This window comes from Cavia porcellus, unplaced genomic scaffold (genome assembly GCF_034190915.1).
Source record: "Cavia porcellus strain 051 isolate PalLab524CR breed Dunkin Hartley unplaced genomic scaffold, mCavPor4.1 scaffold_1, whole genome shotgun sequence".
In the NCBI taxonomy this organism is placed as follows: domain Eukaryota; kingdom Metazoa; phylum Chordata; class Mammalia; order Rodentia; family Caviidae; genus Cavia; species Cavia porcellus.
In genome coordinates this window covers 173253154-173280616 of record NW_026947484.1, presented here as the reverse complement: position 1 = coordinate 173280616, position 27463 = coordinate 173253154, and the positions used below count along the sequence as shown (strand labels likewise).

The 27463-nt window shown below is 39.9% G+C and overlaps 1 long non-coding RNA gene across 1 annotated transcript in view; it reads left to right on the top strand.

The window, feature by feature from the left end:
• The first annotated feature begins 3049 nt into the window (after nt 1-3049).
• LOC134478543 (uncharacterized) overlaps nt 3050-27463 on the top strand; it is a 47500-nt gene continuing 23086 nt past the window's right edge. Inside the window, exon 1 of the long non-coding RNA XR_010051252.1 lies at nt 3050-3167. This is a non-coding gene — a long non-coding RNA (uncharacterized LOC134478543). The remainder of the gene's footprint in view (nt 3168-27463) is intronic.

Genomic DNA, 27463 nt, shown 5'->3' with positions numbered 1-27463 from the left:
GGGATAGGGAGAGACTAAAGAAAGAGACTGTGTATTTCAAAAGACACAGGATAGCTCCATGCGAACCAGAGCCCTGCCAGATCCAAGCCTTTCCCTGTGAGTCAGTGCCATTCAGGGACTGCGGGGCTTTTGGGGAAGAGAACAAGGATTCACCAAGAACTAAGCACTCCCTGCGAACCAGCACCATGCTCAGGGCTCTGTCAATAGGGGGACAGCTAGACCCCAGCCCCTTCTGACATGCAGGCTGGCAAATAAGAAGAGCCAATCCCTGCCCCCTTAGCCCCCATAAGTGACCAGCTGATCTGGAGAAAAATGGTGCAATTATGAGGTGAAACGCAGTTCGATGCTTGTGGTGTTTTGGTGTTTCACTGACCTTGCAGGTCTAGGGCCAGTGGTCTGATCAGCTGTTCAGAGGATAGTGGTACGCAGTGTGGCGTCTAGGGAGGGACCTCCTCCTTCCTTTGGGGTTATTTCCTTGGGTTCATTTAGAATAGAAGTACTTTATCAGAAGGTAGGAGTAGCTTTATAGATCATTTGCCTGGTGCCAAATTCGGTCCCATGAATTTTAGGTTTTTGGGTGCTCCTTACACCCAGAAAGGCCCCTTGTACAAGATGCTGTCCTGTTCAGAGATGGCTGGGAAGGTAGGTAAGTCACAGGAGTGTATATAAATGATTAGCTGCCTTGTGAATATTTGCTTGGATTTCCTGGGTGCAACATGGTCTCCTCAAATCTGTTGGCTGGCTGAATCACAGACTGCAAGCTGGATTTCAAGGGAGCATCCATCCATCCATTTATCCATCCTTCGTGGCATATTAAGAATCTAACTCTTATCTGGGAACCAGAGATAAAACAGCAAGCCAGAACAGTCAAGGTCCTTGCTTTCATGGAGTCAATAGTTTTGTGGGGGTGGGGAATGGAAGACAGGCAATAAGCAAGGTTATATCAGATAGAGTTTAAGTAATGTAATAGAACTAGATAACGGTAGGGAGGCTGCTAGCTTGGACAGGTCATTAAGTAAGGCTTCCTGGAGCTGGTGGTATTGATATGTTGCCTAGTTGGCTATAAGGAAGCCATCGTGCGATGACCTTGTGAGGGGAAGCTTCTAAGGGGAGGAAACAGCAAGGGTACAGGCCTTGAGATGTGAAGGAGTGACTGGGGAAGGAGGAAACGGGAGCTGCCAGTTATTGCCATCCGCCCCTCCCATGCCTGAAGCCCACCATTCCGAGCTCATTCCGCGTCTATTTAGATGCCTCACACATGGCCAGCCCTCTGTGTCTGTCTGTCTGTGGGTTCTGGGTCTGGAGATGCAACCAACGATGAGTCAAACATGCAGTTAGGCCCACAATGGTGGTCATCTGTCTTGAACACAGTACTGACTTTTCCTTCCTCATTATTCCCTCAACAATGCGGCATGACAACTATTTACTTAGCATTCATATTGTGTTAGGAGTTATAACTAATCTGGAGATTTGAAGTAGACAAGATGATGTGGGTAGGTTCTATGCAAATGCAGTGCACTGTTAGGTAAGGAGTTTGATGATCCTGGATTTTGGTGCCCTCGGCTGTCCTGCAGTGATGTCCTGCAGGTCCTGAGGGGTGGGTGTAAATGGAATCATGGTGTCTCCTTCCCTGCCTCCCTCCCTGCCATCCTCCCTCCCTCCTCCTCTTCTCCTTCCTTCCCTTTCCCTCCCTGGGTCTCTACTTCCCTCTTTTCTCCTTTCCTTCTTTCCCTTTTCTGTTTTCTCTCCCTCTGCCTCTCCTTTTGTGCTGTACTGGGGATTAAACCCAGGGCCTCTGCACTGAGCTACATCTCCACCCCTTTTTGAAATTTTTAAATTTTGAAACAAGGTCTTGATGAGTCACTAAATTGCTCAGGCTGTGTTTAAACTTGTGCTCCTCCCGCATCCCAGAGTGCTGGGACTGTGGAACTGCCCCAGTACCCAAGTTTCCTCCTCCTCTTCCCTCTGCCTCCTCCTGCTTCTCTTTGTCCTTCCTGTTCCTCTTCTTCCTCCTCTCCTACTCTTCCTCTTTCCTCTCTCTCTCCTCTCCCTCTCCTCCCCCCTCTTCCTTCTCCTTTTATTTCTTCTCCTCCTTTTTCAACTTTGTTGAGATATAATTGATATATAAAGACCTTCACGTATTGACATGTACAATTGGATGATTTCTTTCTCCTCCTCCTTTCCAAAAATAATTTTACTGAAATATAATGATCTAAAAAGACTTCCCCATAGTAACAGGTACAATTTGATCAGTCTGGACCCGCAGACTCCCATGCAGTCATCCCCACCAAGGGAATGGACATGGTCAGTGCTCTCATTGGGCAGGGCAGGTTTAAAGCAGTTCCATCTTTACGAAACGACAGCCAAGCTATTCTCATGTGAAATACAGCCAGACTTGTTATTTCCCAAGGCGGCATTTCTTGGTGTTTATTTTGTGTACCCTCAAAATTTATATGTTGAAATTCTAACCTCCAGCCCCTCAGAAGGTGACAGTATGTGGACACAGTGCCTTTAACTGGGAAATAGAGCTGAAATCCAGTGTGACTGGTATGCTTACCAGGAAGGGTGAGAGGGACCAGGCTTACACAGAAGACCTTGTGAAGACACGGGAGGAAGGCAGTGCATACCAGCCCGAGGGAAGCCCTCAGACAAAACCAGGCCTGCCCACACCTTGATCTTAAACTCTCAGCCCTCAGAGCGGAGAGAAAATGATTTTCCCTCTTCAGTCCTCACAAATCTGTGATACTCTGTTATGACAGCCTGAGCAGATGAACCCAGTGATCATTTTTTGATCTGCTCATCAGACAGGAGGGCGCACTGGAGTCCTGGGAATTCCGTTGTATGCACTTGTGGCTGGTGGAAATGGAAATGTACCAGTCTCAAGAACCTTGGTGTGATGTTATCTGAAGTCACCTTCTGCATGCCAGTGCGTCATCCTTACTGTTCAGGGCGGTTATAGTCTCACCCGAAGTCAGGGTATGCAGTAACCTTTGTAGCTTGTTTTCTTCCTGTAATTAAGTTTATAGCCTTTAATAGGCCTCCTTTTTAATCAGTAACTCGATTGTACAATCCACTCACAGAGTGGACGTTAGAAAAAACTTCCTAAGACAATAACAATCTTGAAACAGGAATGGAGAAACCAGATTTCTAGTTCAACACTGGATAGTGTAAGTTAAAAAATGTTGCTATGCAATATATAATTATGTGTAACATAATATTATATATGTATGCATGTGTGTATTTCTAAGTATAGTTGTATGTTGAAGAATCTTATTTATTTATTTAAATTAATTTTATCAGTACATTTTAGATACACATTATGCTAACACTCACCATAAGGAATTTGTACTTGTACATCATATATCATAATTCTTCATCTTCCCACTCCCCTCCTCTCCTTTCAACACCTCTTGCCTTCCTTATTTACCAAGGCTTTGTTTCCACTTTTCCTTCTATTTGTTTCTCATTTTTCCCTTTCCTCCTCCCTCTTTCCTAGTTCCCCTTCCCATTTAAACATTTTCTTACCATTTCACAATATCTGTTATGTATTTTGGTGCTTATTTACACTTTTATTTTCTCACACTGAGAAACAATGTGATACTTAAGCACGTGCATCTGATTTATTTCATTAAGCATGTGGTCTCAAGGTGCATCCATTTACCTAGAAATTTCTCAGGTTTACCCTTCTCTATGACTAAGTAGTAATCCAATGTATAAAAATATATCTTCTTTATCCATGCATCAGTTGCCAGAAATTTGAGCTGTTTCCATTACCACGGTATGATGCTTTTAATTCTTTCAGGAAGATATCAAGAAGAACGACAGCTGGGTTAAATGGAACTCTAGTCCTAGTTTTTTGAGGCATACCTACCCTGATTTCCACAGTGGTTGCACCAGACTGCATTCTCACCAACAGTAGAGAAGTGCTCATTTTCCTCGCAGCTCTGCCAGTATTTGTTATTGGTCGGTTTCTTGATGATAGCCATTTTTTCTGGAGTGAGATGGAGTCTTGCTGTTACTTTAATTTGCATCTCTGAAATGGCCAATGATGTTGAACATCTTCTCAGGTATTTATTTGCCATTTCTACTTCTTCATCTGAGAAGTGTATGTTCATTTGAGATACCCTTTGTTGGATTGGGTCTTTAAATCTGGGGGGGATCTGATTTTTGAGTTCTGTATTTGTTCTAGATATTAGTCCTTTGACTGAGGAACAGCTGGCAAAAAGTTTTCCCCACTCTGTCTCTTCACTCGGTTGGTGGTATTTTTTTGCTTTACAAAAGCCTTTTTATAAGATGAGATCCCAGTTGTTGATTCTTTGTGATATTTCCTGTGCAATTAGGGTTTTGTTCTTAAAAGTTTTGTCTATACTTATGTCTTCAAGAGTTCTATCTATCCTATCTGTCTGCAGATTTAGTGTTTCTGTTTCAATATTTAGATCTCTAACCCATTTTGATTTTAGTTTAACACATGGTGATAGACACAGGTATAGTGTTAGTCTTTGGCATATGGAAAGGCAGTTTTTCCAGCACCAGTTTTAAAAGAGGCTATCTTTCTTCCAATGAAGGTCTTTGGCCCTTTTGTTAAATACAAGCTGATTGAGTGTGTTTGGAGTTGTTTCTGCATTTTCTAATCTGTTCAGCTGATCTTCAAGTCTGTTTTTCTTCCAGTACCATGCTGTTTATATCACTGTAATTTTGTAGTATAATTTCAAATCAGGGATTGTGATGCTCTCTGCCTTGCAGTTGTTGCCTAGGTTGCTTTTGCTACTTTAGGTCACTTATGGTTCCAAATGAATTTTAAGATTTTTTTCTCTAATTCTGTGAGGTATTCCATTAGTATTTTGATTGGGATTGGATTAAATCTGTGAATCAATTTTGGGAGCATGGCCTTTTTCACTATATTGATTCTTCCTACCCAAGAGCAATGGATATCCTTCCATTTGTCTGATATCCTCTTTGATCTCCTTTTTGGAGTACTGTAGTTTTCAGTGTAAAGGTGTTTTACTTTATTAGGTTGATCCTAAATATTTAATTTCTTTGATGTTGTTGTAAAAGTTGCCACCATGAAATTTTAAAAAAACATTCTTTTATTTTTAAAAAATATGACTTTAGTATCTCTGGATGTACCCTTAAACATTTTTCTCATTTAGGGCTTGTCTTGGTTACTTTTCTCTCATTGTTGAAACAAAATATTTGACACCCAAAGTGAAGCAAGGAAATGTTTATTTATCTTATCTCAGTTGGCTCCAAGGTGTGGCTGAGGGCAGCTATTATTCATGGTAGCTATAAGTGACAAGAGCAAAATAGCAAAAGTAGGGAGAAGCATGCTTCCCCCTCATATTGTATGTCCATTACCCACCCCTGGGCAGGTGCAGCACTCATGCCACTAATCCCAGTGCTAGACAATGAACCAATCACAAATGCTAGATTCAGCTGTGTCTATGACTGCATGAGGCTTGGGGGAGCACCGAAACACAAATCATAACAGGGCTTTTTTTTTTTTACCTTTATTGAAGTGATAACAATCTTACATGTAGTACTCCACATGTAACCAGTTTAACCAATTTCTTTCATTCAAAGTTATCCATGTTGCTTATTGCAATGATTTCTTTTTTCCTGCTGCACAGTATTGTATCATGTAAATATTCAATAAATTATTCATTGTCTGTTAGTGGACATTCAGGTTCTTTATAGCTTTCTGTGTTACAGAGTTGTTTGGCATGTTTTTATACACATCTCTTAAATATGTTTATATGCTTTTTAATTAAAAACATTAAAGAATTTTTACAAATGTGAAATATGCTTGAAAATAATTACATCCCATTTCAATACAATTGAGTGATATTTTGTTTGAAAGAATTTGGGCTTGGTACTTGAGATCCTTGCATGAAGGCCATTAGATTTTGTCAGTAGCTCTGGGAGGGCTGCAGGGCCTAACAGGCGGCTCCTTATTATTTACGGGAAAGCTAGGCCTAGTAGGCAGCGGGGAGAAGTAAACTCATTTGCTTAAGGATCTCCTCTTTCCCTCTGTCCGGCCCTTCCCCCTTCCAATCGACAAAGCGTATTTGTGCATATTTATGGGCCACACTGTGATGTTTTGATGTACGCACACATTGTAGAAGGATTAAATCTAGTGAGCTGACCTAGCCATCATCTCTTACCTCTTGTTACCTACTTCTCATTTCTTCCCCACTTGTCCTTTCAAATAAAGTGTCTTATTTGAGCTCTATGCTAGATAAAGTTTTCCTTGTAGCTTTTTCAGGTTTCAAAGGGACTCAGAGAATAGAAACACAGACTAAGAATTCCATGGAGAAAGGCAATTCCTCTTCACTGCAAAGACCCAACATAACCTAATTCTTTTGGCATTTGTGAATATGGTGAATTGGGGCACTGTTAGAGAGCAGATGTAAGTACTTATGTAAATACTGCTCAGGTTGGCAGCTGTGTTTGTGTTGAGATGACAATCTGTGGCAGAGACTGGCATCTGAAATTGAGGGTTTTGCTTTGCTTTATGGAGAAATTGGACATTCTGTTGTTCTTTTCTCTTGGTATGACCCAGAGTATGCTTGGAAATGTTTCTTTCATTTTTTCCAAGAAGTTGCCATGGTTATAGTTCGGTTTGTTAGTGTCAAAATAAAAACATGAACACGGTACATTTTATAGAGAAGCGACATTATTTTCATCAGCATCCCTGGGTGGGGAATTACCCAATCTTGGGCAGGGTTTAGCTAATGTGCTGTGAATGACAGTGTGTCTGAACTGTGTCCAGGGGTCAGGGACATAGGGACAGAAACCACGAACTGAGGGATTGACATTCCATGCTAGTGGGACGATCTTGGGCCTGGAGGGGTTCATGAGATTGAGCCATGTTTCTTACTCTGACGTTGGTCCTTGGCATGACCTCAGGCAAGTCACTCTCCCTCTTGGGCCTTTCACTGTCTCTTTTGTCAATAAGAATGCTAGACTACGCAGTCTCAAAGACCTTTACTTCTAGAATTCCAAAATTCTGTGGATTTTCTTTTCATAGCTGCTTGAAAACTATACCCTTTCCGTTTAAATCCACCAGAGGGCAATATGTCCCATGTCGTAGCCCCAAGCCTAGTTTGAGAGTCTCAATGACTACCCTAAATGCCTCCTAAGAGGGAAACTACCATCCAGTGCCTGCCTTCCTTTGATGCCCACAGATGAGAGCAGACAAAGTTCCTTAGATCTACTATTGGTTGAAGGTCTTTACACTCCTTGCCTCTGACCACATTTCAGTTCCCTGGGTCCAGAGCCAGCCACCCACTTCCCAGGCCTGGACCCTAAAAGCCTAAGGAATCAAAAGGACTTGCCGTGGACCACAGGCTTTCTACTGGTGGACTTGAGGCTTTCTCTTCCTCACCCTGATTATCCTCCTCCAGTGGACCTTCAGTAGCCACCTCTGTTTCCAAGGGATTTCTGCTGCAATGAGAAGACAGTTTACATGTACATTAACTGGGAGAAAAAACCCTGAGATTATGTTAGGGTCAGGGTAGGAGCTGAGTTGCACAGATAGGCCAAAGTGTGTTTACAGTGTGACTTTTCTTTTGGGATGTGAGCTATACAGCGGGAAAACATGGTGGCCATGTATGGATGCTTTGTCTAAGTTGCTGACAACAGAATCCACTTTGGCTCATCTAAGTAGCAAGGGAATTTTTTAAAGAGTATCAAGAAATCCTCAGAATCTCCAAAGGGGCAAGAGATAAAAATCTGAAGTGACATAGCCAGAAACTATGACCAATTAATTACACTGTGGGGATTTTTTTGGAAAACAAACAAACAAACAAACAAACACACTACACAGCTTTTGTGACTTGAGATGGAAACTCGAATAGAAACTAATTCTGATGGAGCACCTTCTGTTTGGGGGAGGCTGTGTTCTGGCACCAACCTTAACTCATTTTGCCCTGGGGATTGATGTCATTATCCTTAATAAACAGCTAAGGAATTCAGGCTTGGGGAATTTATGACTTGCTCAATTAAGTTCACTGACTTCAAAGTTTGAACTCAGAATATGATGACACAGACCTTGGGCGGGAGTTAGGGATTGCCCAAAGGGCGATTTTAGGGAGGAGCGGTTTCTTGATGCTTCTTACTCTTTGTATCTCTTTTGTTTTCTAACACTATGGAAAGAAAGGGAAAAATAAATGCTGAATTTTCATCTTCTACTTATTTTATTTCTTGTGCTTCTAGTCCTGCTGACAAGTAGCATTAGCTCCAAAGGAAGGAAAGGAGAATTCCCACTTGATGCTCCATGGGCATTAGCTTATTCTGGCTCTCATCAAATAAAACATTGCTGGACTTGTTAAATACCATGACATGGATGCATCCAATCTCATTAGCCCGAGGCCCAGAACAGGAAATGATTTGCCCAAGTCACACAGTAAGACAAGGACTTTCACATAACCACCAAATGTTGAGTGACTACTGATCTGGCAAGCATGGGACAGAGATTCCAGAGGCAAAAGCAATTTGGAGAAAAAATGCTTTTGAATCTTTTTCTTATTTAAAGAAAGAAGAATGCCCAATGGCAGATGGGCAGAGATTTTTTAAACTTTATTAGTTATCCATTCCCCTATCTATAAAGTTGTAATATTTAATGACTGGCTAGTGTTGAACATGTACATAAATCTTCAGTCTTATACACTGTTGATGAATTAACACATGCGAGTATAAGTTAACCCTGGTGCAGGAAAACAATGTCTCAAAACGTTCTCACCTGACTGGGCATAGAGGCACAAATCTGTAAATCTCAACAATCTGGAAAGCTGATGGAAGCAAGAAGATCACAAGTTCAAGTCCAGCCTGGGCAATTAGTGAGATCCTTTCTCAAAATGAAAGATTCTTCTCCTAGGATCTACTTCTCAGACTATCCCTTAGGAAAATGACCATGACTGTATATGAAGAAATAACTCATAAGTGTGGTTCGTAATTGTGAAATCTGGAAATGACCTAACCATTCAACACTTGGTTGATTAAATGAAGCTTGCTGTAGCCACTCAACTGGTCTGGATAAGATGCAGCCATGTGGGGCTGAGGATACACTCAGTGGCACAGCACCTGCCTGCTAAGCACAAAGTAGCAAATTTGATTCCCAGTACCCCTCGCCTCCCTGTCCAAAAAAGACATTTGGCCACATATAAAAGACAGCCCCAAATAATAGCATCTTAAACATACACGGGTTTACTTTTCTCTATCTTGAAATCTGGAGGTAGATAGCTGCATTTTGGGTGGTAGAACCCAGTTCCTTGTGCCTTTAGGTACTGCCAGTTTTGTCAGTTTTAGTGTATAGTCAGGGGCTTTGCAGGGGCTCTAGCCATTGTGCCCACATCCCATATGAAGCAGCAGCAAATGTGAGCATGTCGTTGTCTGGAACAGCTGTGAGTGTCTGCAGAAAGAGTTGGGAGGGGAGGTTTTCGGGAACATGGCCTGCAGTTTTGGCATAAGGAAGAAAGAATGTGTAGGAGATAGATCTATAATTTTCAACTATGTTTGCTCATCTACTACTTAAAAGAATTTTGAAAACTTCCTTGCTTCTTTATACACTTTAAAATCATGTCTGAAAAACATCTTTTGTCATGGTGTATATAAATATGAAGTGTATAATTTCTGGTGTGTTATACATATTGACATAGAAACCAATTTTATCATCTTTTAAAATACATTCGGTGGAGCCAGGCACGGGGTGCTTGCCTGTAACCCCAGGACTTTGGGAAGTTGAGGCAGTAGGATTATGAGTTTGAGCCCAACTTAGTGATTCTCAAGGTACTTGTCTTGAAATAAAATTTATACAAGGGCTGGAAATGTAGCTCAGTGCTAAGGTCCTGCCTTAATATTCAACCCCTGGTAACACACTAACCCCCACACCCCCAAGCCCCCACACCCCCAAACCCCCTCACCCACACCCACAGCCACAGCCACACAATACAGTGGAATACAAATATTGTAGAAATGCAATAACCACTGTCCTCTACCTCAAAAATAGATAAACTTTTAGGCAGTTAGTTGGAAATTTTCTTTCATTCCTGTTTTCTTCTTCTACTTCCTGTATAGATTTTCTACTTGAAAATTTACTGATGGTGAGATCATACTTATGAGCCACAGGAAAATGTGCAGAAATAGAATTTAACTCATGGCTGTAGTGTTCTAAATATGCTAAATTTTTAAAAATTATTATTGAATAATACTGTACAATTGATTAAAATGAAATAAAACAGCATGCATCCTAAAAATGGTGAGACATAAAAGTCATCCCTTGATGAGAAGGATAAATTAAAAAAAAAAACTTATGTATCTATGGGTGACCTATAGGTGTTAGGAAGGGTAGACATCGCCATCAATTTTCTTGTTTTTATAAATTTGGCAGGGAAACCTCATTTAACTAAATAAATGGAAATGGGAATACTTGATTTTAGAGCAATGTCTTTTAAATTCTCTGACCTCTTTTGAGGTATTCATCAAAAATCATACAGTAGTCTACCATCAAACATTATTTTTAATGATTTATGAATTTGTAATGCACTCTTTCACTCTTAAATTCTTTTTGAGATGAGGCCTTGATACGTTTCTGGGGTTAGTGTCAAAGTCCTGAGCTCAAGCGATCCTCCTGCCTCAGCCTCCCAAGTAGCTGGGAGCCTGGGAGTGTGCCACAGCAGTGCTGGCTTCCTCCTTCAATTTCAGTGCAAAGAACTGGGATGCAGATGACTTAAAAGGAACTTTACTCAGTCCTGGCTTCATTGATTATCTCAACGTTGACCCTGACATTTTGAATCCCCCCTTTTGCTAACCTGCTTCATCATTTTCATAACTGTGATCCTATTCAGGATAAATGAAAAGTGAGCCTCTCTTTTATAAAGCGGAAAGAAAGTGACTTTGAAAGGGAAAGTGAAGAAGGGGTGAGGCTCAATCCTTGCCTGACCGGAAGAGGCGGTTTCAGGCAGGTCTGTTTTAGTGCCGTGCACACATGGACACGGATGATCTGCGCTGATTTCCTGAAAGGTCATGTTCAGGTTTCCCTCGGGACTCCCGCCAGCATGGAGACTGCGGCCGGCAGCTGGTTCAGCTGCGTTTGCTCAGGGTTGGGGAATGCCACGGAACCACACCACACCCCCGTGCCAGGACATGCTGTTAAACACGTTATAAAGTGACAAGGTATGAGGTACAGAACTCATTTCAAGAGTGATTGCAATCCAGTGTGAGCCGCACCACCCGTTTGGGTTATGTAGACATCTGGAAGGTTTCTCCAAGGCAAAGGAATTAAAACACAATTTTTCTTTTTCTCCTAATTCAAGTGTCCTAGGCCTCAAAACATGTGACTGCATCTTCCTTTCTTTTTTCCCTGTATAACTTAATTGCTACTTAAAATTTATGATCTGGGCACGGTGACACCTACCTGTAATCAGTACTTGGGAGGCAGAGGCAGGAGCATCATAAATATTCATGTAGGCTACGTAATGAGTTTCAGGCCTGCCTAAAAATTGTTTTTATGTATTTAAAAACTGAATGGAGGGTTCCTGGATAAGATGTTATGTACAACAGCCTCCACTTGTGGGTTATGTTTTCTGATGATTTTAGACTAGGGTTACGAGTTTTGGGGACGAAGATCCCACACCTAAGTGGGTTTATTTATTTATTTATTTATTTAGATTTTAAAACAAGACACAACAGAAGACTAAAATCAATGGTACAGAATTTCAAATCAACATAATAGGAGATTAACAATGCTTACTATATTGCGTATTGTTATCTTCAAAGTAGTTGCTCAGATTACAAGATATAGGCATGAAAAGAAACTGAATAATGAAAGCACAGACTGTTCTTTTGATGAATTAACAGAGATAAGAGTATGATTATCTGTCATATATATGTATAGATGTATCTTTTCCCTTCCTTCTTTTCTCCTTTCTCCTATCCAAGTTGTTCTTTCCTTTTGAATAGTTTCTTCCCCTTTTACAAATCTATCATACATTTTGGCTCTTATTTATTCTTTCAGTTTTTTACACTGAGAAGTCTCAATGTCCTGGCATTGCTCGTATCAAAGGCACCGGCCCTCAAGCTGAGAGTTACTGCTCATGATGCTAAGCTTGACCACTTGGCTGACAAGAACTGTCAGATTTCTCCACTGCAAAATTACTAACTCCGCAAATTTCCTTAATCTGCTCTTTGGAAGGAAGTTATGGTTCTCAGCCTATACCTAAAGGACTGTGGAATTATGCTTCAGTTTTTTCAGGGCAGAGTATGTAAATTATTTGGAATTCTTTGGCATGGGTGATTTGTTTCTTTTGCACTATTTGTTGATTTCTTCACTTTTATTTATGTTAATACAGACTCATGAGTATTCATTTTATATTCTGAGCAATAATCCAATACTAATATTTTTCGTTCATTGCTCAAACAGTTTCACTTTTGGATTTTGGGTACTATGCTGTGTCCCTCTTCTCTTCCTCTCCCCTCCCCTCCCGTCCCCTCCCATTACCCCTTCCTTCCCTTCCTCTTCCCTTCTTTCCCCTCCTCTTTCTTCCCCTCTCTTCTCCTGTCTTTTTCTCTATACCCTCCTTCCCTTCCTTTCTTCCTTCTGTCCTTCTCTTTTAATATTTTCTTACTTTCAAGATTCAAAAAAGATGGCAGATAGATAACAGCAAGCTACAGAGGCTCCTTGAGATAGTCAATTTAGATTCCAAAAATAATACAGCATGAGGAGTCCTGAACAGAGGGAGATAGACCCTCCCAACCCAGAAACAAACTAAGCTGAGAGAAACCAATTAAAAATACAGTCCTGGTGCTACTACTGGAAAAGCTACATTCTTGGCACTGCTGCTTGAACTCACTGCCACTGCTGCACTTGAACCCATGCAGCCAAAACTTACTGAGTTACCCCAAAGCCTGCCAGTTTCAACTCACTGGAGATGCATTCACACAAAGGATGGGAATCAGCGAACTGAACTGAGAGCTGAGCTGGCGGGGAACCCTGCATCGACCTGCGGTGAGTGACGGGATGAAAACCCTTCCATAGACAAAGAGGCTCCAACAGATGACATTCTGGGACTGGGCAGACTGGCCAGAACAAGGAACTGCAGTGACTTCAGTCAGCTGCTCCTTTCACAAGCAGGATTGGTGGGGAGCACTTGACCTGGGTCACGCCCTGGACTGAAACCCAGTAGGCTAGCCCAAACCAAGTCCCTACGCCTGGCAGTGCACCCTAATGCAGTGAACCCCTCAGCAGGTTGACTGACCCGGAGGGTGGGCCCAGCATAAGCTGCTCTGAGCTGTATCTCTGTAGTACACTGCAGTGGGTGGGAACACCTAGCCAGTACGTTTCAGACAAACTATAACCAACAAAGAAAGAAGCTGGGCCTCCTATATACACTTATATGGGAGGAACAAAAAATATGAGAAGAGGAAGCAACAAGAAAGGGTGGCCAGTTCCGAATCCTAAGAACATTGATCCAGGAAAGGTAAATGCAAAGGAGAATGAGGACAGCAAACATGCAATATCAGACACGGCACCAGTAGACATAAGGTGATATCTTAGGGACCTCATAGACGAGTTCAAAAGTGAAGTATTTAAACAAGTAAAGCAAGATATAAATGGAATAATTTAAGAAATGCTAAGCACATCTCAAGAAAAAACAGTTGGAAGAAGGGGAAAACACAAAAAAGGGAGAATTGTTTGATAAAGAAAACAGAGAAAATGTAGAATACATGAAGCAGATTCAAAGAGATTACCAGGAAATTAAAAATTCCATTGAAAGCTGGCAAAACTGCTTGAAAGAAACTAAGGATAGATTATCTGACCTAGTGGACAGGTTTGCAATGTAGGATCATGAAAGGAAAAATTTCTTAAAATAACAAGGAAACAAACAGAAACAATACAAAGGATAGAAGATGACAAGAGGATCTATAACTTAAGACTAAAGAGTGTTAATGAAGAAGCAAGAGTACAAACAAAGGAACTACAAAGGCTATTCACACAAATAATTAAGGAAAACTTCCCAAACATAGGAAAAGGAAAAGATATTCAAATGTATGAGGCATACAGAACTCTAGCCACTTACAACCAAAACAGAACTATACTCAGTCATATAATAATCAGGATCCCAGATTTCCAATATAAGAATGGAATATTAAAAGCTGTGAGACAAGAAACAGATTATGTACAAGGGAAAGCCCATCAGAATTATGGCAGACTTCTCGGCACAAACCATCAAATCAAGAAGAGAGTGGAGCGAAGTATTCCAAGTGCTGAAAGAAAATAACCTCCAGCCAAGATTGATGTATCCTGAGAAAATGTCCCTGGAAATTAATGGAGAAACAAGATGCTTACAAGAGAAAGAGGAACTGGGGGAATTTGCAACCACCAATCCAACGCTACAGAGAATACTACAGGACATTCTAAAGAGAGAGAAAAGCACCAGGATTTCAGGAACAGTGGCAGAGAGGCCCCAATGAATGAGTAAAAAGTGAAATGAAAAAGACATATAAACAACTACTGATGGAAAAAGAGCACAACAGAAATGAGTCAGAGAGGGTTGGATATAATTTCTAATATAGATGGCCTAGATACACTAAATTAAGGAAAAAAAAAAGAATCACAGGCAGAGTGGATCAAATGGTAGGATCCAATGAGATGCTATTTATAGGATGTATAATTAACCTGAAGAAGGGTGTACAGACCAAAATCAAATATGAGAAAATAGAACTCTATGTGATAGGGAAGCAGAGAGTAATAGGGACAACTGGACCAGTATTTATGGATAGGTTGGAAAGACAGGCTTTAATAAGTAAATAAATACAACTAGAGATCAAGTCCAGGAGTGAGAAAGTTTGGAAACACTTAGTAAATAGCAAGTTCCCCCCTCCCCAGTATAAAACTGAGGGTTCTGGGGAGGCCCCAAAATGCACAGTACACGCTGAGGGAGTGAAAGGGCAGGAATAGTTTTAAAAAACACAGCAGAAAATATTGCTAATAGTGTATCAGGAATTAAAACCCATATTACTCACACCACTCTGCTTAGATAGAACTTATTCCATCCCAGTTTGTATACAAGCACTAGAGCTGAGGGCACAGACAGCTATCCCCAAAATATCAGGACATAGCACAGTAATCATCTTTAATTTCCTATTAACTTAAGCCAGATCCCTGTATAACTTAAACTGTTATATCATGACTGATCTTAGTTAAAGCTGATTTGTTTGATTGTTGCTTGTATTCAAAACTGTTAGGTTGATAGTATCAAGTCAGAGAGTATACTGAAAATGACAATGATTCACTATGATACCCATTCTAATTTGATTACCACCTGTTTTTGTAGTTATACAGTATCTACAAAGTTGTATTTCTATTAATACTGTTATGTACTGATATATTCAATTATACTTTATCTGATGACATAACCAATTCTATTGATGATAACAAGAGGACAACACACTAACCATGGTAGAACTCCTTATACAGCAGTTTTATATGTCTTTTTAGTTTTAAGTGTTTATAGGAATATGTTTTGTTCTGTCCTGCTTTGTTCTGTTTCTCCATCTAATATAGAAACGATTGAAATACATGTTAGACTCATGCTTGCATAAAACCTATAAACAGTTTACAAGAACTGATCTTATGACACATGATGAAATGAACAAATACTTTGAAGGAAAAAAAGGCACTACAGTATCCAGTGCTGATTCCGGAGTGTCATGATGTGAAATCCAGCAATACTATTAATCTTTGTTCAGAGCAATTTTAGTCTGCTTTTTTATTTAATCGCAACATAAATGAGGATATGGATAAATGCATACATGTTTAAGTGTATAGGATTGATAGCCATATTACTAAGTTTTTATTAGATAGTTGAACAGAACTATTTGCAGTCTCCCTGTTTGAATTCCCATTTATATGTTCCACTTTTGTATCTTGAACAATTATTTGTAAGAGGACAATATGTAAACATCAACAAGTGATTTATTACTATTTTTTCTTTGAAAGTATGTACTATTTCTACCCATTTTCTGTTTTGTTTTGTCTTTCTTTAAATAAAAAGAAAAAGAATATTTTCTTACTTTCTAGCAGTCTAGCATGCTCCAGGCTCATCTTATGTATTAGCTGCCTAGAATTCACTGTTTCCTAGAAGCAGCTATTTCTCCTGGATAGCTTTACTGGAGAATAATAATATAAAGCAGTTTCCAGGTGTTGCATATATATTTCACTTTATCACAGATCATGGTCACCTGGGCCCATCTCTGAGCAGAGAGAGTTGGCATATTTTGAGCAGAATAATTATGCTGACATGTTACTTCCTTTTTGCATGTTTACTTTAAGAAGCAAGGTGAGTGGACATTGCCGTGACACACACCGAGACCACTTCTGCCAAGAAAGTGTGTGAGGAGAGGCTAGGGAGTGGGTGGGGGCAGTTCTCCCGCAGGAGGAAATGCTGCTCTTTGCCTGATGTTTTCTACCCACGCACACCGTTTTAACCATGGGTAAAAGCCTGGCAATTTGTGCAGAGGAGATAAAGGAAGTCCAGACCCTGACTTTGACTAGTGGGGAATTTGCGTTGAATAAAAATGACAGTGGGTGATATCTCTTGGATTTTTTTCCTCTGTTCTCCTAAACAGAAGTGGGAGATTTTTGACGGTACTAGTGATCAGCTCTATGTTGGTTTTAAGAATTTGGCCTCTTGGAGTTCCTTTGTGCCTTTGGGGCTTGTCATCAGGAGGTATTTGTGCTTAGATTCACTTTATGACCTTTTACTTTACACACAGTGGTATTTGTATTTAAGGAGTGAGAAGCATTACCTATCTTATGAGGATGATGTCAATGGTAGATAAATCATGTGTAACAGTAAATGTACCATCTTCTTGTCCTAAGCCAAAGCTTTGTTTTCCCTTTGAGGTTTTACGTCTTTAATACTTGCACCATCACAGAGGCAAATACTAACGCAAGAAACCTAGGCATCACGTGTGTGCTCGTTTCTTTTCGAGCCTTACATTCTGTCAAACACTGAGGGCTAGTAATTTAATATTTAATATTTAATATTTCTGGTCCTCACTGACTGTTCCAATACTTTAGTTCAGGCCACTGTTACTCAATCCCTGAACAATAGTAATCACCTCCAAAAGGTCTTCTAACTTTGCTCTTCAGTGTAGCCAGAATAATATATCTAACCTGTTCCCTGGAGCCGTCTACTTCCCCACTCTCATCTCCCTTTGTGGCCTTCATGTCTCCTGTTACCCCAGAACTACCATTTCTGCTGAATTCCCTCCAGGTTTCCCAACACACCACTCAATCCTGGGCCTCCAGGCTCCTGCCTGGCTCTCTTCTTAGTTAAGTCAGACTCTTCTGGCCAGGATAACTTGCTCAGCCTTAGAGTTGTTCTTTGTGAAGGGTACTTGTCCTTCACCACTTCCCAATAAACACTGTTCATGTGTTGTCTGTCTCCCATATTAGGCGTCATCTCCTTGAAATAAGTACTGGTCAAGTATTTAGGAAACATAAAGTCATTAACTGATAATTGTTATACGATACCAAAATGAGTTTAACCACAGGTGGTCCCTTTTCTGAATGAATTGGAAAAAGGACAGTGAATGTTGTCAGAATAAAATGGAGTGGAACATGGTACACCTTGACAAAATGGAGCCATGATAGGGGGGGCCTTGTGCGTGATTATCTGATAACAGAAACTGTCACAAAAGTCTCTGACTAAATCACAGCCTTGCACAAAAGTAATCATAATTCCTGTTCAACTTCAGACTAATGCCGTCCTTGTCATTGATCCTGGTAACCAAGAATAATTCTTTCAATGCAATTTATGCAACCCTACTCATTTTTCTTTGTTTTCCATTGTTTCTTTGAGCATTCTCATAGCCCACTCACAGTAATGCCCTACTATTCTTGATTAAACCCTTCATTTGGGAGAATCACTGCTTGTGTTGTTAAGTAGTTCAGAACTACTACTATTAACTCTGTGCTAGGTACTTATTATCTCTCTCTCTCTCTCTCTCTCTCTCTCTCTCTCTCTGAATCAAAAAGATTAGTTCCAGGCAAGGAATTTTCATGTCTTTAGAGTTACCAGGTATTCTGGGGTCGTAGCAGAGATGGCTCCCTTCTGAGTTACTAGGTTTCTCCAAACACATCTTAAAGAAAGTGTAGGTCTAGATGAAAGACTTCCCATAGGCTGGAAATAGTGTGGAAGCTTTATTGGTGAGAAACGCACAAAAGGAAGGGAAGGCCTGGGAAAAGAAGACTGCTTTTCAATTTTCCTTCTCATTCCCCTCCTCCTAAAGGGGCACTGACATTTTTCTCTTGCTTTAATGCTAGGAAAGTGCACCTCTTCTTCTCTCATCCTCTGCAAAATACCCTCGAAGGCCTACTGCCCACTTCTGAAGTCTTTTAAATATGTGGCCCTGTATATTGAGAGCGTGGGCTGAGTCACCGATTCCCTAAAACTAGTGTATGGTAAAGGCTTAAATAAAAGAGACCAGTAATATGGCTTTGGGGAGTTCAGGAAGATCAGAACTCTCTTGGGGTTAAGTCCAAGACTTCTTAAGATTTCTGTATTTACTGGGTCCTTCACAGTTTAGGGGGTACAGGAAGTGGAGGGCACATCTGAGGCAAAAGCCTTAGAAATGGTCAGGGCCTGGAGAAGTTAGATCAAAAGCAGTAAATCTTGCTAATTAAGACAACTGGGATGTCTAAGGTGGGCAGTTTATTGCTCCGGAATAAGGAGTGTCCGTCTCCGCAGGTGCAGCCTTATTTCGTCTTCAGGGGCGAATACAAGGTTCTCAGCACATCCGGAGAGCACTGTGGTCGGCAGCTTAGCCCTTACACAACCCCGTCCCCAACACCTGTAGAGTACGGATACCCTGGACGGATGGAGCTGGTGTGGCAAAGGGGCAGGTGAGAGCTGGTGGAGCTGAGAGAGGAAGTGTGGGTAATCTGAGTTTCCAGGGAAATGCTAAAGAAGCCTCCTTGGCATGGAGTAGACCTTGTGAAGGTCCCTGGGAGTTAAGTCTTCTTGCTCTTTCTGCTAAGTGAGCCACCAACTGGGCAAAGAGGCTTTGCAGGAAGATGCTATAAGATGAAACTCCCAGAGATGGTAGAATAAAAAGAGAAGACTGAGCCTCAGTTAGATCTACCATGCCTGGAACCTGGGAAAGGGCAGTCCACAAAGACACCTCCAAACCCCACAAAGTACTTCTACAAAGGAGCCTGCACTTGACCACAAGTCCTCTAGAGGGAACAGTCATCCCTTTGAGGGGTAAACTGAGAAGCAAAGACACCAGTAAGAAGAGGAGTCAACTGCACTCCAACCCAGTGGGTTTGCTTATTTAAGGAACAGGAGTTATGAGCAACGTAGAGAACAGCAGTACCCCGTACCAGTAGGCAGATGAGGACACACATCAATTTCCTTCCCCCTCCTTTCTGCCCCAGCACTGTGGGAAGATGGGCAGGGAAGAACAGTAGGCCAGCAGGCTGACAGTATATAAACACAGCTCCCTCTACCCAGAGGAGCAGAGACCATAAGCACCACCTGGACTGAAGGGCAAAGGGAGAGGGGGATGCCATCATATGAGAATCTCAAAAGGTGGTGGCACGCACTTGTAATGCCAGCCCTCTGGGAGGCTGAAGCAGGAGAGTGGCAAATTTAATCCAGCCTGGGAATGTAGCCACTCAGTGAGATCCTGTATCAAACAAACAAACAAACCAAATAAAAAGGACTGGGATAATATAGCTCAATGTGAAAGCTCTGGCTTCAAACTCTATTACTGAAACAAAGAGAAGGAGGTTAAGCTATAATGTTAGACAACAAATGACTTTGATATTTAAGCTCTTTGACAAATAGATAGAATGAAGCGTATGTAAGGGAGCCCATCGTCCAATAACAATGAAAAGACTGGAGAGAGCATGAAAATAGCAAGAATGTGAAACAGAATCACTTGTTTATACATCACTTTAAGAGCTTCTGAATCCTTCCAACAGCCCTGACAACTAGCGGTCATATCTTCATTTCCAGATGAAGAAACCGAGTCACTGAAATGATGTGGTAATGACTGCTCAGCTAAAAAGTGGATAATTACATTATAGCATGACAGCCAACAGACTTGAGAAAATGCCAATGTAGTGAAAGGGTAAGAGTGCTCCTGTCAGAGGACAACAGGTTTAAGGAAGATCCCCTGGAGGAGCTGCCACCCGAACATGGTTTTAAATGGTGACTAGGAATTTCCCAGGCAGTGGAGGGTAAGGCTGCCCAAGAGCAGAGGGGATCTGCCCAGGCAGGCTGAGGACAAGGAACCAGCAGTGCATGGAGAGCAGCAGTGCTCTCTCCACAGCTGCCAGTTTGGATAAGTATTGCAGAATTTTCCTCCCAGCGGGTGAGTTCCAATTTTCACATGCTCGGGCAGTGTGTGGCACTGTCATTTTCCCTAAGCCACACCTACCATGGGTACTCACTTAAAACATCACTAATTCAAATTTCAGAAAATGCCATCTCAGTGTTTTAAGTCAATTTAAAAAGTTTTTAAAATTAATTTTATTGGTACATCACATAATTCGCCATGGGGAACTCGTGCCCGCCCATGATATATGTTGATTCTTATTCTCCCTTTTCCTTCTCTCTCAACCCTTCTTCCCCTCCTTATCTGCAAAACTTTATTTCCATTTTCCTTCTGTTCTCTTTTTATTTCTTCTTTCCCCCTCTCCCCTCTCTAGTTCCATTTCTCATTTGAACATTTTCTTCCTATTTGATAATATCTATTATATATTTTAGTACTTATTTATGCTTCTGGTTTTTCACATCAGGGAAATCATGCAATAGTTGAACATGTTTGTCCAATTCATTTTACTTAGGAATATGGTCTCAAGCTGCATCCACTTACCTAGAAATGACTCAGGCTTATGCTTCTTTATGGCTAACAACACTCCCCTGTATTAAACCACATCTTTATCCACTCCTTAGTTGATGGGGATTTGGGCTGTTTCCAAGATTTAGCCACTATAAACGTAGATGTGGATGCATCACTGTTATATGATGCTTTTAATTTTGGGGGGAAGATACAAAGAAGGGGAATAGCAGGGTCAAATGGAAGCTGTAGTTTTAGTTTTTTTGAGGAATCTCCATCCTGATTTCCACAGTGATTGCTCAGTCTACACTTCTACCAACAATGGAGAAAGGTTCCTTTTTCCCACAGCCCCACCAGTATTTGCTATTGGTTGATTTCTTTATGATAACTTTCTTTCTACAATGAGATGGAATTTCATTGTTTTAATTTGAATATCTCAAGTGACCAGTGATATTAAACATTTTGTGATATATTTATTTGCCACTTCAAATTCATCTGTTCTTAAAGTTTTTGCCTACACTCGTGTCTTCCAGAGTTCTATCTAGTCTATCTCCAGCAGAGTTAGTGTTTTTGTTTTAATATTCAGATCTTTGACCTATTTTGGTTTTAGTTTGGTGCATGGTGAGGGATAAGGGTCTAGCTTTTGTCTTTGGCATATGAAAAGTCAATTTTTACAGCACCATTTATTAAATACAGTCTCTTTAATAAATGATGCTGAAAAACTGCCTTGCCACATGTCAAAGACTAAGACTAGACCCGTGTCTCTCACCATGCACTAAAGTCAAAATGGATCAAAGATCTGAATATTAAAATAGAAAAGCTAAATCTATTGGAAGACAAGGTAGGTAGAAATCTTGGAGACATAGGGGTAGGCAAAGAGTTTATGAACAAAACACAAACCATAAGGGAAGTACTTCAAATAATCAACAACTGGGATCTCATTTTATTAAAAGTTTTTGCACTTCAAAAGAAATCACCAACAAAGTGAAAAGAAACCCCGCAAAATGGAAACAAATTTTAGCCAGCTGTTCTTCAGACAAAGGACTTTTATCTAGAACATATAAAAAGATCAGACCCCCCCCAAATTCAAAGACCAATCCAAGGGCATCTGAGATGAATATGCATTTCTCAGATGAAGAAATACATGAAGGAATGTTTCACATCACTAGTCATTTGGAAATGCAAATTAAAACAACACAGATTCCATCTCATTCCAGAAAGAATGGCCAAGATCAAGAAATCAACTGACAAGAAACATTCACAGTGCTATGGGGAAAAGGAACATTTCTCCACTGTTGGGGGGAGTATAGGCTGTAGCAGTCACTGTGGAAATCAGTGTGGAAATTCCTCAGAAAACTAGGATTGGAAGTCCCATTCAATCCAGCTAGTCTGCATTGGGCATTTTCCCAGAAAAGTTGAAAAAGACATGCTACAGTGATATATGTGCCCCTATATTTATAGCAGCGCAATTTGTAATAGCTAAATCTTGCAAACAACCCAAATGCCCATCAACCACAGAATGGATAAAAAAGATGTGGTATTTTATACAATGGGATGTTACTCAGCTATAAAGAAGGGTAATCTTGAGGCTTTTATAGATATATGGAGGTAATTTGAAACCATCCTCTTAAGTGAAATAACTCAAACTCACATTTGTAAATATCATATTGTCTCTGTGGTGTTAAAAAAAAACTGAAAGAGTAATAAGAGCCAAAATATACAATAGTTATGGTGATAATGAAAGAGAACAAAGTGCTCAAAAGGAAAGAACAATTGGGATAGGGGAAAGGAGAAAAGGAAGAAGGGAAAGATTATATGTGTGTGTGTATATATATTATATATATATCATAGATAGCTACACTACTAATCTCTGTTAGTTTATCCAAAAGAAGTTTGTGCTTTCATTGTTTATTTTTTTCACGCCTAAATCTTGTAACCTGAAAAACTTCTTCTAAGATAACAATATGCAATATATTAATTAATGTTAATTTCCTACTAGTTTTTGAAATTCCGTATCACTTCTATCTTTTTTTCTGTTTTGCTTTTTTAAAATATAAAAAAAGAGGCTCTCTTTCTTTCAGCGAAGGTCTTTGGCTCCTTGAGTAAATACAAATTGGCTGAGTGTGTTTGGAGGTGTTCCCACATCTTCTAGTCCATTCTATTGATCCTAGGTTCTGATTTTTTGCCAGTACAATGCTATTTATGTCAGTATAACTTTGCGGTATAATTTCATATTAAGGGTTATGATATCTTCCTTGACTTGCCTTTGTTTCCCAGGATTGCCTTTGCTATTCTAGGTTACTTTTTCCGAATAAATTTTAGGATTGTTTTCTATAATTCTGTGACGTATGCTCTTGTTATTTTGATTGGGGTTGGGTTAAACCTGTATAAAATGTTTGGGAGTATACTATACTGACTATTCCTATAGTATACTATATTGACACTTCCTATCCAAGAACAATGGATATCTTTCAATTTTCTGATATCCTCTTTGATCTTCTTTTTCAGAGTACTTTAGTTTTCAGTGTAATGTTGTTTCACTTCCTTTACTAGGTTGACTGCTAACTATTTCATTTTTGCATGGTATTACAAAAGGTATGGTTTTCCTAATTTCTCTCAGAGTGAGTTTGTTAATTGTGTATAAGAATGCGATTGAGTTTTGAGACTTGATTTTGTATCTGGCTATGCTCTGAATATTGTTACTAAATTTAAGAGTGTTTTGGTGGAATTTTGGTTTTTTTCTAGGTAGAGTATCTTGTAATCTGCAAATGGTAATTTATCTTTTTCCTTTTCTATCTTTATTTCGTGTCCAGTTGCTCTGGCTAATTTTACAGAACTATATTGGGTAAGAGGTGAGTGAGCATCCTTATCTTGTTCCTGATTTTAGAGTGCAAACATTCAGTCTTTTGACCATTTAGTGTGATGTTGGCTATTGATTTGTCATAGATGACTTTTTTTCAGATTGAGATAAAGACCATTTCAATTTTCTGCAGTTTTTAAAAAAATCATGAGTAGATGTTGGACTTTGTCAAATGGATTTTGACAAATGTCAAATTTTCTGCATTTATTGAGGTGATCATGTGCTTTTTGTCCTTGGCTCTGTTTATATGGTGTATTACGTTTATTGATTTGTGGATGTTGAACCATCCTTGCATTCCTGAGATGAATCCTGCTTGGTCTTGGTGTATAATATTCTTGGTGCTTTGCTGCATTGTCTTTGCAATTATCTTATTGAGGATTTTTGCATCTTATGTTCATTAGGGAAATTGGCCTGGAGCTCTTTTTTTTTTTGGTTGGATCATTTTCTGGTTTTGGTATCAGGTTAATTCTTGCTTGCAGGAATGGATCTGAGACTATTGCTTCTGATTTAATTTCATAAAATGGTTTCAAGAGTAGTGGAATTAAATCTTCTCTAAATTTAATGTAGAATTCAGCAGTGAATCCATCAGGACTGGGATCTTTTTGTTGGTAGGTTTTTAATTACATTGTTAGTTTCATTGGCTGATATTGTTATTTAGAATCTTTATAGCTCTTTGATTCAGCTTTGGTAATCCATATGTATCTAAGAATCTTTCCATTTGTTCTGTATTTTTCATATTATTAGGATACAAGTTCTCAAATTAGGTACTAGTGATCTCTGGATTTCTTCAGAATTCACTCTGATTTCACTATTTTCTTTTTTTTATTTTGAAGAGAATAAAACCAAACCAAATAAAACAGAATAGAATCAATCAAAACAAAATGATGAACATGGTACATGACTTTAAAACAAAATACAAAGGAACCTATAATGCCTTTTGTTATCTTCAATAGAATTGTTCATATCATCAGGGATAATAAAATCAAACAAAATAGTACAGAATAAAACCAATAAAAATAAAACAATGGAAACAGTACAGGAGTTCAAAAATAAGACAATAGTGAAATCACAATGGGTACCAAAATGCGTCTTGTTATCTTCAAAGTAGTTGACTATACCATCAGACTTGATACAATCAAACAAAACAAAATGGAATGAAATCAGTAAAAACAAAACAATGAAAGCAATACAGAGCTTCAAAACAAGCTAATAGGAAATAAAAAAATGGCTACCATAATATATTTTGTTACCTTTGAAATAGTTGTCCATGCCATCAAATGTAATAAAATTAGACAAACTGAAACAGAATAAAACCTAACTAAACACAACAATGAAAACAATATGGGTTTCAAATCATAGTAGATTAACAATGGCTACTGCCTTCCCTTTTTAGACACTTCCTCTCCTTTCACTTTCACAGGCTATATTATGCATTTTGGATCCCACTAACTCCTTTAGTTTTATACTAGGGTGACACCCTATTCACCCGTGTGACTATGAGTCATTTCACCCATGAGCGTGATCTCAAGTTGTATCCATTTACCTACAAGAGCCTCAAGGTTATCTGTCTTTATAGCTGAGTAGCTTTCCATTGTATAAAAGTACCATGACTCTCTTGTCCACTCTGCAGCTCATGGGTGAGCTACCCCCACTTCTGTCTGGTTCCCTGTCACATAGAGCGTTGTTCTCTCCCCTTTACTTTCAGTCTATGAACCAGCTTTGGGGTTAAACATGTTGCTTGTATAAAGCATATTGTTGGACACTATCTCCTGATCCATTCTGCCGGTGTTTCTTTTTATTGGTGAATTCAGGCCATCTATAGTAGTGATTATGGCCAACATGCATTGCCTCGTCTCTGCCATGCTGTTTTCCTGCCACAGGCTGCCTACTTTTCCCCTCCATTCAATTGTCTGCCCATTTGGTGAACCCCCTCTGCCACTGTTTCTGGATTTATGGTCTTTTTAAAAAAAATCTCTATCTAGAATGTCCTTCAGTATTCTCTGTAGGGTTGGTTTGGCAGTCATGAATTCCTTCATTTATTTTTTGTCATGGAAGTTTCTTGTTTCTCCATTAATTTTTTTTCATGACCAAATGGCATTTTATCTTGAAGTAAAGGAAGAATTTTACATCAAAAATATTAATGCAATGTACCATATTAATAAATCAAAGTGGCAGAATTATAAGATCATCTTTGAAGATGGTGAAAATGCACTAATACTACTTAATATCCATTCTTCATAAAGAACCTATAAACAGGGGCTGGGGATTTAGCTCAGCAGCATAAGTGCCCGCCTTGTAAGTGTTCAGTTGTGAGTTCGATCCCTGGTACTGATTAAAAAAAAGAATCTATAAATAAAACAGAAATCAACAGTTGGTTAGTTGGTTTATATTAAAGAACCCACTTCTACTCAAGGTAACATCATGTTAATTTAAGATTTTACCCTGGCAGTAAAAAATGATAAAAAGAAGTAAGCTTCCTGAACACAGATAACAACTAAAGTTGTGAAGCCCACTACTGGTAGAGAAGGCAGCATTTCCAGTAATGCATTTGGGACTTTTTGTTTAATGTACAGGCATACTTCAGAGATGAGTTTTCCAAATCTGTAATCTGATTTTTGTCTCTAGTGACTTCTAGAATTTTCACTGTGGCTTTAATAATTTCAGTTTTGCTATGATTTTGTTAGATAGTCATTGGCTTATTTGTTCTCTTCAGAACTTAGTATTTCCTTTCATTTACAAATTGTCTCTTGGTGGAGCTAAAGATGGTGGATCAGTAAGTAGTGAAATAGGGATCCTCCCTGAGAAAAACAGCTCAGATGTTGGAATAAAGCATCCTAGAGAAGACCGGATGGAGGGAGATAGATCCTCTTGACCCAGGAAGAAACTAAAGGGAAATGAGCTGGTCAAATGAGCAGTCCTAGCACTCTCGCTGGGGCCCAATCAGACTTGCAGTCGCGGCACTCTTGCGGAGCTGTAGTCATACTGAGCCCAGTGGAGAACAGAGCCAGTGTAGAGACCTGCACTAACCCTCTTGGGGTGAGTTCTTAGAATCTGACTCTCACATGGGCAGTGATTTCAGTTGATTGTTCCTTCCCCAGAGCAGATTGGTGGGATCTGCTTGGGCTGGGACATGCCCCTGGCTGGGACCCAACTTCTCCCCAAAGTTGTCCCGAACTGGTTCCATCTGTGGGGCACATACTAAGTGGTGAAGGTCCCCACTGGTTGACTGGCTTGAAGAGGAGGGGTCAGCCTCTACTACCCCTGCTTGCACCCTAATGACCAACAGCAAGCTGGAGAGGGCAGAAATCCCTAGCCAGTGTGCTTCAGAAGAACCATAACCAACAAGGAAAGGGGTTGGGACCTCCAGCATACACCATTTCTTACACTAGGGAAACTATCTGGTATTTATATATGCGAGTTTGATTTGTTTTGCTTATGAGTATGGTCTCAAGCTGCATCCATTTATTTATAAATATCTCAATGTGATCATTCTTTATAGCAGAGTAGTACTCCATTGTAAAAAATACCACATCTTTTTTTATCCGTTCCTCAGTTGATGGACACTTAGGTTGTTTCCAAGATCTGGCTATTACAAATTGTGCTGCTATAAACATAAGTGCACATATATCACTGTGGTATGTTTTCAGTTCTTCTGGGAATATGCTTAGAAGTGGAATAGCTGGAACAAATGAGACTTCCAATCCCAGCTTTTTGAGAAATCTCCAGACTGACCTCCACAATGGCTGCACCAGT